Here is a 14845-nt window from a genome sequence, read left to right on the forward strand (position 1 = left end):
CCTCAATGATAAAATATCACTTAAACCTTTTTTAAAAGGGAGACCTTATAGTCATTAATATCCACACATGTACAGTAAACAAGTTAATATAACTTGCATACACTATTTCTGTACATGTATACTTAGCCAAACATTCAGTGTAAGTATGTACGAACATATACATTTTATATATATGTATTTTTTATATATATGTATATTTTCCACACATATATATATATATATATATATATATATATATATATATATATATATATATATATATATATATATATCTGTATGTTTAATAATTTTGTTATTATTATCTTTATACACTATTCTAGTTATTGATTTAGCTATGCCACATAGGATAGTGTTATACATGTGACACCATTTTTTAGCTTGTTCTTATAAGTTGTAGGCTATTTTATATTAGTACTGCTAATTATTATTATTTTAAATTGTTCTATTCTTAATTTTAGTAGATGTGTCTTGTATATAATATATAGGTATATTGCATTTACTATATATACAGCCACAAGATATAGTCTTTTATATAAGCTACTAACATAGCAATACACCTTTAACAAAGGATGACTGTGATAGAGTTTTAATTATTCTAATTGCTTTAATTATTCAATTAACTATGAGTATATAAGAACACATTTTTTTAGATGTATTTTAAGTCTGAAGAAGCGTTGTTAAAACGTGAAAGCGCTTACTCCTTCCTACAGCTGTTCGTTTGATGTTTTTAATTCTCCATTAAAGCCTGAAGAATCATCGTGGTGTTCCTCTTTTGTGTTTTTGGATATAAATCCTATTTGGTAAGCCTTCAGGTCTAATAAGAGTGGGTTTAGCAGGACCTTTTTATGGCAAAAATGCTGCCACCTGGTGGCGAAAAGGGGGTGATTTCCAGCACTAGGATTCTGCACAACACTTGTAGTGCTTTATGGGGTTATTAGGAGCAGACGGGGGATAACTATGGATTCAGGGGGCTTGCGGCAGGCTGCTATCTCATACACTGGTGGGATGCTGGATAATAGTAGAATGCTGTTATAATATTGCCCTTTGAGCTACATACACTGAGTTGTCCCTGTTTGATTTGAGTTGTGCCTTTTCCACTTTGGGAGGTGTTTGTTATGCCTGGGAGCAGGGTATCTTCAGACGTCCTCACTATGACCGGAGGGATTCCTGAACGAAGTACTAACCTTATATGTAGGAATAGTACAGGGGACACCCGTGGTTACAGCTGTAAGGAGAGGAGAGACAAAAAAAAACCTTAGTATAACAGGAAAGTAGGAGGAGGATTGTGTGTAGGATCGGAATAGAGAAAGGAGCGTTCAGTGTGAGAGGGAATAGTACCAGCGTGAGTCAAGGATAGAGAAATACCAAGAGTAAAATTGGGAAGATAGACAGGAGGAGGGAGCAACCTCTACTGTAGTAGAAGAAAGAGTAGAATAAGCGGCAGAGGAAGAGACAGCTGTGAAATAAGGATAGATGAGGAAGACATAGGAGGTAGATTAGTGATATAAAGTAGGAGTACCACTATTAAATTCAGTGCCCCTGTTAACTCGGGGATTGCACTTGTAACAAACAAACCCTCTATAGAAAATGGAATACAATGCCCTTGTAAGCTCAGAATTGTTAAATTAAGTGCCCCTGTTAACTTCAATGAATGCACTTGTAACAAACAAACACTCTATACAAAATGAAATACAATGCTCTTGTAAGCTCAGAGTTGTTAAATTCAGTGCCCCTGTTAACTCAAGGAATGCACTTGTAACAAACAAACATTCTAATTAATATAGAATACAATGCCTTTGCTAGCTAGTCAAACTAAAATGTATTCACATGTATATGATTATTCTATGCACATTCAAGGTAATTGTTAACTCAAGAAGATCTAACTGTATAATACAGTTTGATTACTTATTCAATGCACAAGTACACTGTTCCTGTTTCTAAAATGTTTTCCTATGAATAAGGTTCCTGTGCACAGTGAGAAAATTAGCAACTCTTGGGAGGAGTCTAAAGCCTCTAGGAGCCACTATGTGTTTCACTTCGCTCCAACACTAGCATTGGTACTAGCGACTGTATAGGTACGCTAATTTTGGAATTAGTAAATAAAGATATTTCTATTCACTTTTCAGTAAGGTCAGGATGACCTGAAAACATACATTCAGATGAGTACTAATAAAAATGTAGGAGTGACTAGGTTTACTAGGTCTTTACAGCATAAGCGATATAGTAAATACTAATAGCTGTAGAAATGCGCTAATAACACACTACACAATAAGGTCGGGAGGTCCTGAAAAGAAGTACACAGTGGCCTAATGCTAAAAAAATCAGAGCCACTACTTAATCAGTAAAAAAAAAAACAAATGTACGCTTGCATAAAACACACACAATATTAGCGTTTAACATGGACAACGTACTTGCAACAGTTCCTATAGCCTGTGGACATTACACTAATATTTATATATATATAAATATGTCTATCAGCACTTTTCAGCAGTTATACGAGTCGTTCTACTGGTATCAGAGGTGGATATTACTGTTAAAGTCAAACAGAACAAGTAAACGAAGCTTCAGTGTTCTATATTAAAGTTCTGTAACCTTATATGTTACAGTCGCTAAAGGTTCAACAGTAACAGGCTGTTGAGGATATCTTTAGGGTCGTTTTATGCACGTGTCACCAGTACAGCGTTCGTAGCAAGCAAAGCCAAACAAACGGAGCTTATAGTTTTTATATTAAGTGTCTGTAACCTTATATGTTACAGTCGCTATAGACCCAACAGTAACAAAGCTGCCGAGGATATCTAAAGGGTCATTCTATGCACGTGTCACCAGTACAGCGTTTGTAGCATAGTGGATTTAACATCACAGGCTATGGTTGTTTTGCATTGTGTTATAACAGACTAATACATTTAAAACCAAACACATTGAGGCAGATGGTTTACATTAAACAATGTACATTTGCATTACAGTTCAAACCTACCGGGTAGCAAGACTCGCAACCTGCCGTTCGCTTCCTGATTTGAAAATGGCGCCACAGAGAACACCACTGCTATGAAAAAAACTTGGGGTGGATATGGGTCTTTGTGGGAGGGGATGAGGTAGGGACTACAGGGGAGGGGGAGGGGTATTGAGCCGAGAGGTGAGGTGGCTCAGGAGAAACAATCAGTGAACAGGATTACAACTGCAGGTAAAGCCAGGGAGTGGGATTGTATCTTTTGTGGTTTCTGTACTAATAGTGTGTTCAGGAACTATTGTAATTCCTTCAAAAAAAAGGAAAAAGAACTAGGGAGAAAGAGAAGTTGTTAAGTAGAAAAACTCTGTTAGGGGCAGAGATAAATCCTATTTGGTAAGCCTTCAGGTCTAATAAGAGTGGGTTTAGCAGGACCTATTTATGGCAAAAATGATGCCACCTGGTGGCGAAAAGGGGGTGATTTCCAGCACTAGGATTCTGCACAACACTTGTAGTGCTTTATGGGGTTATTAGGAGCAGACGGGGGATAACTATGGATTCAGGGGGCTTGCGGCAGGCTGCTATCTCATACACTGGTAGGATGCTGGATAATAGTAGAATGCTGTTATAATATTGCCCTTTGAGCTACATACACTGAGTTGTCCCTGTATGATTTGAGTTGTGCCTTTTCCACTTTGGGAGGTGTTTGTTATGCCTGGGAGCAGGGTATCTTCAGACTAATTGGGGACTACTGCACTCTGAGTGCAATTTTGAAACTGTTAAACTTGACAGCATATATGAATGCTCTGCTCCAGTCAACCATTTCATTTGTTTAAATTCACATGCTGTTCTATATTCACTTTGTGATGGAGTTGTGCATTCAGAAACTAATATCTGTAAACTTGCAAAATATGGTTAATAGTGTATATGTTACACATGTATAAGATGCATTTGCATGAATATAAATATTAATATTTATATGTGAATATATATATATATATATATATATATATATATATATATATATATATATATATATATATATATATATATATATATATATATACATGTATATATATATATATATATATATAGATATATATAGATATATGCATACGTGTGTCTGTGTATATATATATATATATATATATATATATATATATATATATATATATATATATATATATATATATATATATATATACATATATATATAGATATATGTGTGTGTGTGTGTGTGTGTGTGTATATATATATATATATATATATATATAGATAGATATATATATATATAAATATCTATATCTATATATCAATATATATAGCTTTCTCTCTCTATAAATAAATATATATATATATATATATATATATATATATATATATATATATATATGTATGGATGCATACGTGTGTGTGTGTGTGTGTGTGTGTGTGTGTGTGTGTGTATATATATATATATATATATATATATATATAAATATATATATATATATATATATATCAATATATCTCTCTCTCTCTCTCTCTATATATATATATATATATATATATATATATATATTTATATATATGTATATGCAAACTAGTTAAAATTTCTTTGTGCGGGGAGAAGGAAAAACACAAAAAATGTGGCTTGGTTCTTAATAATGGGACTCACTTGTCCAACCAATAAACACACCACAACAGTTAAATTTGATTAATTATAATATACTTTGATTATTCAGTCCACTGATCATAAGAGCACACCACAAACAATAAATTTCATGAGTTTTGATAGGTGCGTAAGCATTATGTTCTACTTAAAATCACATGCCTCTATATCCTTCTATAGCCCTAACATTGTACTCCTAACTGAGACCTGCTCAAGCCCCACATCAAAGATACCACCTTAGCCCCCTCCTGGCTACAACATCTTTAGATGTGATCGAATAGCTAAAAGAGGTGAGGGTATTGCCCTACTTTATAGGCACAACCCTACTCTCCAATAAATATGCAAAGGTATCCCCAATTTCGGCTATGCAGAAACCTTGTTTGCAAATTTAAAATTAAACCAGCAGAAACAACTCAACATTATTGGTGTCTACTTACCAGCAGGTGACAATATTGCCACTCTAGAGTCCATTTTACATTGAATTTCCACCAGCCTCCCTCAGGAGATACTTATCCTGGGGGACTTCAGCATTGATTGAGCCTCTATCATGGCATCCCCCCCCCCCCCCGAAGTGCCACTTAAACCTATTTAACTTCACACACCTTATCCAAACCCCCACACATACAGACAAATCCACCAAAAAGGAATCCATATTAGACTGGATCTTAACCAACAAGCCTTCATTTGCCATTATATGTGGTACATTACCCAACTCCCTCAATGATCACCTACTCACATTCATACTAAGACAGTACACAAAACCCATAAAACCCTCCATCCTATTTTCTATGTGTATTTCCAATAATTTCCTACCAGACCAATTCATCAACACCTTAAAAAAAATAAATTGGTCACCTCTTAAAACTCTCCATTAGAGGAAGCCATGGAGTACTTTACTACTACCTTCTTAGGTATTCTTAATCTTATGGCTGCACAACGTATAATTCATACTAAAACCAACATAGCCTCTGGATCTCAAAGGAAGCAAGATCTCTACTCAAACAACGAGACATAACTTGGGCAACCTGGGATACCAACAAAACAAGTACAAATTGACAATAATTCTTAGCGCTCAGAAACAAAGCAAAAAAAAACAAATATGTAATGACAAAAAAAGTTATTATATCCATCTGCAAAAAACTCACTACAGCAATCCACAAAAGTTCTGATCAGCAATTAACCTTCTCCAACCAGGCAAAATCACCTCCCCAAAACCTAACACCGAGGGTAACAATGATATTGCCACCCAGTTTATTGACTACTTCACCTTCTCCAGCCAAACGGTATTCAACAATTTCCCCACTAGTACTACTACAAATACCCAAAAAATACAAAACTGTCACCATAAGACCAATACCCAATTTTCTCTCAAACCACTTCCAACTGACATAATTCATAAACACCTTGTCAAATTGAAAACTACCACTCTCGCTGCTGATAAACTCCCCACTGATTACCTCAGGATTGCCACCTCTGCCGTCACCTACCCTATTTCCATACTCATCAATAGATCCATAGCTGAACACAGTGTCCCCTCTCTCTGGAAAATTTCTTACATCGTTCCCCTACACAAAGGTGGATCCTCAACAGAACTTAGTAATTATCGCCCCATAGCTACACTATCTCCCCTATCAAAAATCTTAGAAAAATATGTACACATCCAACTGTTGAATCATCTTTTTCAATATAACGTGCTAGCAAATTCCCAACATGGATTTCGGCCAAACCATAGTACCACATCTGCCCTTACATCCTTTACTGACCATGTCAACCAACAAAGAAATCTCTGTAACTTAGTATCTGTTGTCTTTCTAGACCTGCCAAAGGCATTTGACACAGTTTCCCACTGCAAATTACTAGGGACTCTCTCTGAGCTCGGTCTGGATAACTCCTATCTACTGTGGTTTAAACATTATCTGTCCCCTCTGGCAACAAGCTGTTAAATGGCATAACTCTCTCTCCCCTCTCCTCCCAGTGGGACAAGGTGTTTTGCAAGGATTCATTCTTGGTCCCTTACTATTTTCTATCTTTACCAATAACCTCCCATCAGCTACCTAACAAACTAATATAGTACATTATGCTGATGACACCATCCGTATTTGCTCAGCCCCATCTCTACAATTACTCCAAGATAGAACCCAGGAAAACTTCACTACTATAGAAAAATGACTGGATTCATCCCAACTCATACTAAACTCATCCAAGACCCAACTCACGATCTTCCACCCATCCAAAACTTTCACCCCTACCTCACCATTCTCAATAACATCCTCCAACAATACCCTTATCTCACCAGTAACCTAGGCTAAGCTACTAGGTGTAACTATTGACCAAAACCTAAAATTTGACAAACATATAGCACTAACAATTGCCAAAGTTCATGAAAAACTATGTTCACTCTACTGCTGCAAGAGCTTCCTCACACAGGAATCCTGAAACACTATCTCTTGTACCCATCTACTCTCCACCTTACTATGTGCTTCCCCTAACCTTCTGAAACTATCTTCCTGCTGCAACAAAATCTCAAAATTTGCAACCAATGCTAAGCTTTGTTCTCATCACTGCCTCTCCCTAAGACAACTAGGATGATTAGTACTCCCTAACCTACTAAAATACAATCAACTTCTACTGACACATCAACTGCTATATCAATCAAATAAAATACCTACCCTTTCTGGTCTGTTCACCTTCCATAATACTGAGGGTCAACTAAGATCTTCCAATTCCACCCTACTGACTATTACTTATGCAGTTGCTAAGGCCTGGAACTCTCTACCCCCTGACATTAGATGTCTAAATAGTAAACATACTTTCAAATCCCTACTAAAAGATCTCCTATTCAAAACTTGGATATGTTCCTGTACAGAACCAAACTAATTTCACCTGTTCCTGATTTTCAACATGGCTAGATCACAGGTGTACTGTGTATTTCACTTAGTGCCTAGTACTGTGAACCAGGTGTTTAGGCCACCTTTGTAGTTATGATTTCTAGTTAATGACCCTGTTTGTCTATGGGAACTTCTTTTTGAATTTATGTTCAAGCAATTCTATATTTGTTGTATAATATCTTGTTTAATTGTGTCTCAGTATTCTAACCACTGTATGCTGCATCAATTGTAAAACTCTTATTTTTACTCATTTTATATGTTCTATGCTCTTTACATAAAATAGCTATGTTTACATAATTTTTTTATTGTTATTTTTATTATTTTTTATAATTTTTTACTATGTATTTGGAGATTTTCTCCCCAGGCCTCCGTTGAAAATGATCTAACCCAGTAAACAAATAGAAAATAAAAATAAAAATAAATAAAAGTATAAAACGCCTTTACCTTAACATTTCACTACAACAATGTAATCACATTTCACATTTGAGAGCTTTTGTTCATGTTTTCGTTTTGGGTCAAACTTCATCAGAAATGCATACCAAGAGATTGATCTTCATATATATCTTTAGTGGGTGTGTGCAGTTAGGGTAAGGTGTGTGTGTGTCACTTCCTCCACTTGAGTGTGCACGTTATGTTGAGATTGTCATTGAGGCTGGGGTGGGGCATGTCTGCTCTATGATCAATTTGTCAGTGTAATTCTTTGACTTCCAACAAAGTGCTGGACTCCTCAAAGAAGTTGTCTTGGCTGTCATTGACTAGGAAATTGAATCTAGATTCACCCGCACAAATCTGGGAATGCCTGGCTAAAGTGTTATTTTCATCCTTGTTGGCTATAGCTAGTTTGTGTTCCCTAATTCTGAGGCTAAGCTTATGAATGGTTTTGCCTATGTAAAAGGCTCTACAGGGGGAGCAGAGTGCTAGGTAAACCACTTTCTTGGAGTGGCATTGAAAGGACCCTCTATCTTGAATGGTTCTATTTCTAGCTGTCAGGTTGTATTCTTTATACTCAAGAATGGAGTCACAACTATTGCATCTGCCACATTTTCTCATCCCTTTGGCTTCTTGAGCTGTGGCTTGGGAAGTATTTTCCTCCTTTTCTAGGAGCATTTTAAGGGAGAACATTTTTTGGAAGCAGAACTCTGGTGAGCTGCTTAGTTTCTGGCTCAGTTTTTTGTTCTGTTTAATTGGGTCCCAATTCTTTTCACTGATTCCCTTAAGGCTCCTAGCTTCTACAGAGATGGGCAGGAGGAACCTTGGGGGGAGATTCTTTTTCTTCTGGGATTTGACAGTGATGCCTGCCTGGAGAATGGGGGACACTTTTGGTGCCTTCCAGTGAATATCTCTTTGACCACTGAATCAATTAGGTATGGGGGTTAATGTCTTTCCTGGAAGAGCTCTTTTAATGTTTGGCTTTCATTGAGAAAAGAGTGGTCTTTACTAACTATTCTGCTTAGCCTGATGAGCTGCTCCCTTACAATATTAATTTTCATAAAGGGTGAGTGCTGACTGCTGTAGTCAAGACAGTTGTTTCTGAAAGTCCCTTTTCTGTAGATGTTAGAGGTACATCTACAGTTGGCGAGATCTAATATCAGGGAGATGTCTAGGAACACTGTACTTTGAGCTCCTGGACAGACACAGTGAACTCTAGAAAGGGAATGCTTCATTTCATTCTGTTAATGAACCTCTCTAGTTACATCTCGGTGCCTTGCCATTGAAAAAAGATGTCGTCTATATACCTTTTATATATACAAACATTTTTAAATCCATCTAAATTTTTAAGTACTTCACTTTCCCAGATGGCTAACAGTAGGTTGGCATATGCCAGGGCCATTTTGGTCCACAAGGCAACTTTTTTTTGTTGGCGGTGTATTTTTCCATTAAAGGTGAAAAAGTTGTTGTTGAGAACCATGTTTAGCAGCTCAGATATGGTGCTGATTTTCTTCCTGTTGAAACTAGTGTGCTTTCTTAGGTAATTCCCCATAAGGTCAATTTCCCTTTGCAGGGAATGCTTTGTACAACAGGACTGAGGTGAAAATCCAGGAACTTTGAAATGTTTTCAGCTTTGGTTGTCCTGGAGGACACTATTCTCAGGATAGATATAGTGTAGAGCCTACATGGAATGGTCCCATGTCCAGGTACACAGTTCCCCTTGACAACATACCATGCATATTAATTATTAATCATGGTTTTGCTGAGGGAGAGCCAAGGAAAACAGTTATTGAATCAGTGTAGGGAGTGTAGTGTTAATCGTGTCTGCAGATGGGTAAAACACTCCCTGCATAGTCCAATTGTAGTATACCAATGTATTTTTTTTAATTTAAAAAACATGTTTGCATGGTATGGTACACAGTCAACCAATGCTAAGTGGCACTGAGAGACTTGCCAGATACCTAAAAATAGAACTGGATGCATTTAATTATTTATTTAAATGTCAGGTTTAAGCTTAGCTGACTGGATTTGCATGGTGTTCAGTAGTGCTTATATGTAGCTCAGAGGTATATGTAAAGGTATAGCAGGATTTCACATATCCACATAGCTAAGAGGATAAAGGTACAGCCTCTTGAGAAGTAGGTGCAGGTTTTGAATACATCAAATGGAAAATTAGCATTTGCTTTTGAAATGCAAATTATGGCAATTATTTTTAAATTCTGGCCCGCTGCACTTTGCTAAGCCCTGCTAAGACCTGCTAAGCACCACATAAACACAATAATGTCTGGAAATGTTTATGCACTCCTTGGCTCTGCTTGACTGACTAGCACACTGGTAAACACTGCTAAGCATAGGGGTTCTGAGAATTTTCACGAAGTTCAGCTGAACTGCCCTAGTTTGTGTGGTGCTTATTGATGTGGCACTTTTTAAATGTTGCCCAATGGTGTTTATGGGTAGGAAAACAGGCTATATTAAGCTCACTAGGTGGGAATACAGCATAATCTGTTGGAGTTCTGACTGTGTAGTGACTATGGCAGGCATTGGAGAGTGTGATCACTTCCAGGTGCAGCATTGGGGCATTCAGGAGTCCAGGGTCATGGACTCTTGGTAAAAAAACATGATGACTGGCTGCTGCAGGGAGCATTCCAGGGCTCAGAGTGGAAGGCGGAGGCCTGGGACTGGTTGGCCCATGAACTCAACAGGGTGATGTGTATCTCCCACACAGGTGAACAGGTTCATCACCACCATGATGACCTGAAGCATTGAAAGGGGATCTCTTGGACACCTGGGTCCAAAAACCTCAGGCAGGGAATGTCCCACAAGTCTGTAGTAATTTTACATCTGTTTGACCAATATCTAAACTGAATGTCTGCTAAAATGGTATGCATGATGGTGTGCTTCTCTTCCAACAGTTGCAGAGGAGAGAGCTCAGAATATCGAGGCACATGCCAGGGGCTTGGGCAGGTTGCACCTTGAGTGTGGTGAGTAGAGACATATTATGCTAACTATAGTCAAATAAGCAAGAAAGAGTAAAGCCTTAATTACAATTAGAAATATACAGTAAGGATTGTATTGCACTAAATATGGACTTAGAGCTGTACTGCAATGAGTGAATACTGCCAACTGTAGTGCAATAAGCAGGAAAGAGTAAAACATTAACTGTAAGTAAGTATTTACAATAAAGTTTGTAGTGCAATAACTGTGGAATTAGACCTGTATTGCAATACCTGAATAATTTCAACTGTTGTGCAATAAAAAACTAGATCCTATACCAGAAACTGTATGAAGGCATTTCCAATAAAGTCTGTTATGCAATAAGTGTGGAATTACAACTGTTTTGCAAGAAATGAATGATGACAACTGTTGTGTAGTAAAAACACGAAAGAATACCAGTAGCTGCATAAGGTATAGCCAATAAAGTCTGCTGTGCAATAAGTATGGAATCAGAGCTGTTTTGCAAGAAATGAATTATGGCAACTGTTCTGCAATAACACATGAATTAATACTAATAACACCAAGGTAAATTGTGTACATCAGGAATGTCTTGTCTTAACTATTGCAGTTGAGCTATATGTATGCAGGGTGTGAGGTAAGTTACTGTAGTCAAGTATAAGAGTAAAATAGCTGAAGACTGCAAATGTAATGGCTGCCAAATGTGTTGTTTAACACATATAGTACCAGTCAAGGCTGTTTCTAGGCCAATATTGTTCACATAATGCTCTGTCATCCATAACAGCTGGTAAGCAAAGTATATTGGTGAGGTAGCCCACTCCATGATCTGATAGTGTTTATTGACTCCACAGATATTTAAACCCACTAACATTATATTGAGTACACCTGCCGTCTATATAGTAATTTTTAGGTAACCTACTATCTCTATCATGCTTGTACTTCATTCATGCATGTTCTACTGTCACTGCAGGCTTGTATAGCACTGTAGTAGTAGTACTGCCAGGTCATATTTTATTTCCAGGTAAGTTCTAAGCAAATAACAGTCAATCAGTAAACAACAGTGACTAGGTAGCTCACTTTGTTGGATACCATGTGCAAAGTGCATTTTGGCACACACAGACCAGTGTTCAAACTCATTGCTAGGTTTCACTGCATAATGCTCACAAATTCTCTTTCCACAGGAACTACAGGTAAATGGGTGAAGTACCCCATATTATCAGTAAATAATTGTGTGTTTAGATGTCACAGACTGCTTGACTCATTAGCAAGAATGTGAAAATACAGCACAAAATAAATATTAAAATAAAAAAGTAAAGTGAAATAAGTAACCTGTGTATTCTTGGCATGGCTGTATGCCTGGGGTGTCTGTAATAAAGTTGCTGCAGCCAGTTCATACATGCAATGCAGATGTCCTCTGCAGTTACTGCTATTGAGTTCTACCCCAAGCCTATCAAGCAAGGCATGATAGTTGTTTAGTTTGTGTACTGTACACATACATGTCTCTCAAGTGTCAGATTGTCACATAATGTAATTAGTAGAGTGTAAACCCTCTGTTACAGGTTTATCATTGACATGATTACCTAAATCGCAGAGTATCACCACATCATAACTCTCCATTTCACATATGTATAACTGGATACAACTAATGTCCAATTAGCTTGATAACACACTTATGGTGTTCTCACCCCTCTCTCTGGGGTTTGAGAGTACAAATTCATCTACAAAATGTGTCAAAATGCACAGCTGTTGCTGTACAAGAAATGGATAGCTATGGTTCTTTCCTACACACATCCATACTTGTTTTTCAATGTGTTTTTCCTACCACTTGCCTCATTTCACCACTGCCTATCACCCTCTTTTTCCTTTCTTTATATATTTTTAGCACGGGTTTGTACAGATTTGTGCTGAGTGGAGTGCTGTGCTGCTTCATTTAGCTCAGCTTACATGAGCTTTAATGAGCTTTAACAAGATTTAATGCCTATATGTGTATATGTCATTGTTACTCACATGAAAAAAATAAATATTTCTGTCAAGTCTCAAAACCAGGCTCTTCTCAACTATAGCATAATGCATTAACCCACCATGCTACACTAGTTTAGGTCATGCACGTCTTTCCAGCAATGCATACTATCTGCTATCTACTGTATGTAAGCATGTAAATGAAATATAAATGCAATGGGAAAAATAGGAATGTATCTTGGATTCTGGTGCAATAATACACCAGAGGACAGCCAAAGACATACCAATGGATGTATGTGAGGCCTGTGTGCCCTTTTATCAGCAATTTGTGAAAAGACACCTGCTAAGGTAGCAGTGGCAAAGTACATGTGCAACTGGGACCCGGGTGCAGAAATGCAACCATATAAAGCCACACACATAGTCATGGATGTAGAAATGTCTCTCACAGACTGTATATGTGCACATATATCTTGCAAATACACATGCTTTTGCAGTATCTTAGTAGCGCAGTCTGTTACATGCCTTGCATGATGTACATTTTGCCGCACACAGTCCTGGATTTGATTCCAGTGTTGTGACACACTTCAGTTACATTATTGTGCCAACAGCAAGTAATGACTGTGACTTACATTCTTAATCCCCACAGTTTACTGCTACTTAATTAACTGCTACCCAGTTTGGCAAGACAAAGGCCTGCAGGCAGAGAAACAATGCACATATTCATACCACCTAATTGTATGTTGCCTACCACTTTGTTATTCACACTGTTGCATAGCAGACGTACCTTACGCACTTGCACAGATTGGACTGTATAGAATACCCTTTCCCTGTTTCTAACAGCACTTACCCAGCTGCTACAGTTATACAGCTTACTGTCTAAGAAAGTGTTCACAAACACCCCTATGTGCTGTAGGTTGCATCAGCAGCTGCAGCCTGTTGCATACACACCTGTATGTAAAGGCAGCTGCTACAGACCTACCATACCTCCCAGCCCTCTAGAGCAAGGGATCTGGACACAGCCATACTTACTGTGGGTGCAAAGGCCCAGAGATAGGGACATTTTCAACAGTTTGCCCCCACAAAGATAGTAGGTTGATAGAATAACAGCTACTGCATTAGCATACATATTCTGACAGGTATGAAGTGTAACACTCACATGTCTCTATTCCATTACTGACCTCAACCCACAATGTTTGACAGTGAACAGACAGATAACCACAATGTTATGGGACACTGACCAAACATATGAGACAAAACTGTGCCCATAACCAAACATATGAGGCAAAACTGTGCACATACTTCAAAGAGAGACTTTGGAGTGATTAAGTATAATTTTTCTGCATTTTCTTGCTGCCTTTAGCTAATTACACCTGAAATCCTGATTTTCTAGAGTTTCTGTGATTTAAAAAGTTTATTTCAGCTACATATTGGATTTGATTTACTGCCTGCACTTTAACAAAGTCATTTTTGTGTTTAAATTACCTGTTTAACTGTTGTAGGTTACACACTGACATGTGATAGCCATTTCTGTGCATTCAAAGTGTTTTTTTGATTTTATCTGCTTTATTTTCTGAAAAAAAAAACAAAACAAAAAAAATATACTTGTTTTCCCACCTTTCTAAGCTAGTATAGCCCAGTATTCAGGTTAGTGCTGAATTCAGGACTGTGTTACAAGTTTCTGTGTTTACCCATACCTTACTTGGATAGAAGGACGTTTCTCTGTTCACTGTGAGAGAGGGAGCTTTGAGCAGCCTATCCATCCCTGGAGGAGTGGTTTCAGCCCAGAAATTAGTAGTTTATTGGCCATTTTGGGCTAATTTCTATCTCTTTCATTTCCCTGCTATAAAACCCGCATTTTCAAGGTTTTTGTGCTAGTATACAGCTCAGCAAGCTCTTGCCTGGTGCCCTGCAGAGTTCTACAGCAGCAGAGATACAAAAGACAGACTTTGGAGTGATTATCATTTTTCTGCATTTTCTTGCTGCCTTTAGCTGATTCCGCCTAAAATGCCGATTTTCTAGTGT

The sequence above is a fragment of the Protopterus annectens genome, chromosome 10.part0, assembly GCF_019279795.1.
Source record: "Protopterus annectens isolate FY-2018-M chromosome 10.part0, PAN1.0, whole genome shotgun sequence".
In the NCBI taxonomy this organism is placed as follows: Eukaryota; Metazoa; Chordata; order Ceratodontiformes; family Protopteridae; genus Protopterus; species Protopterus annectens.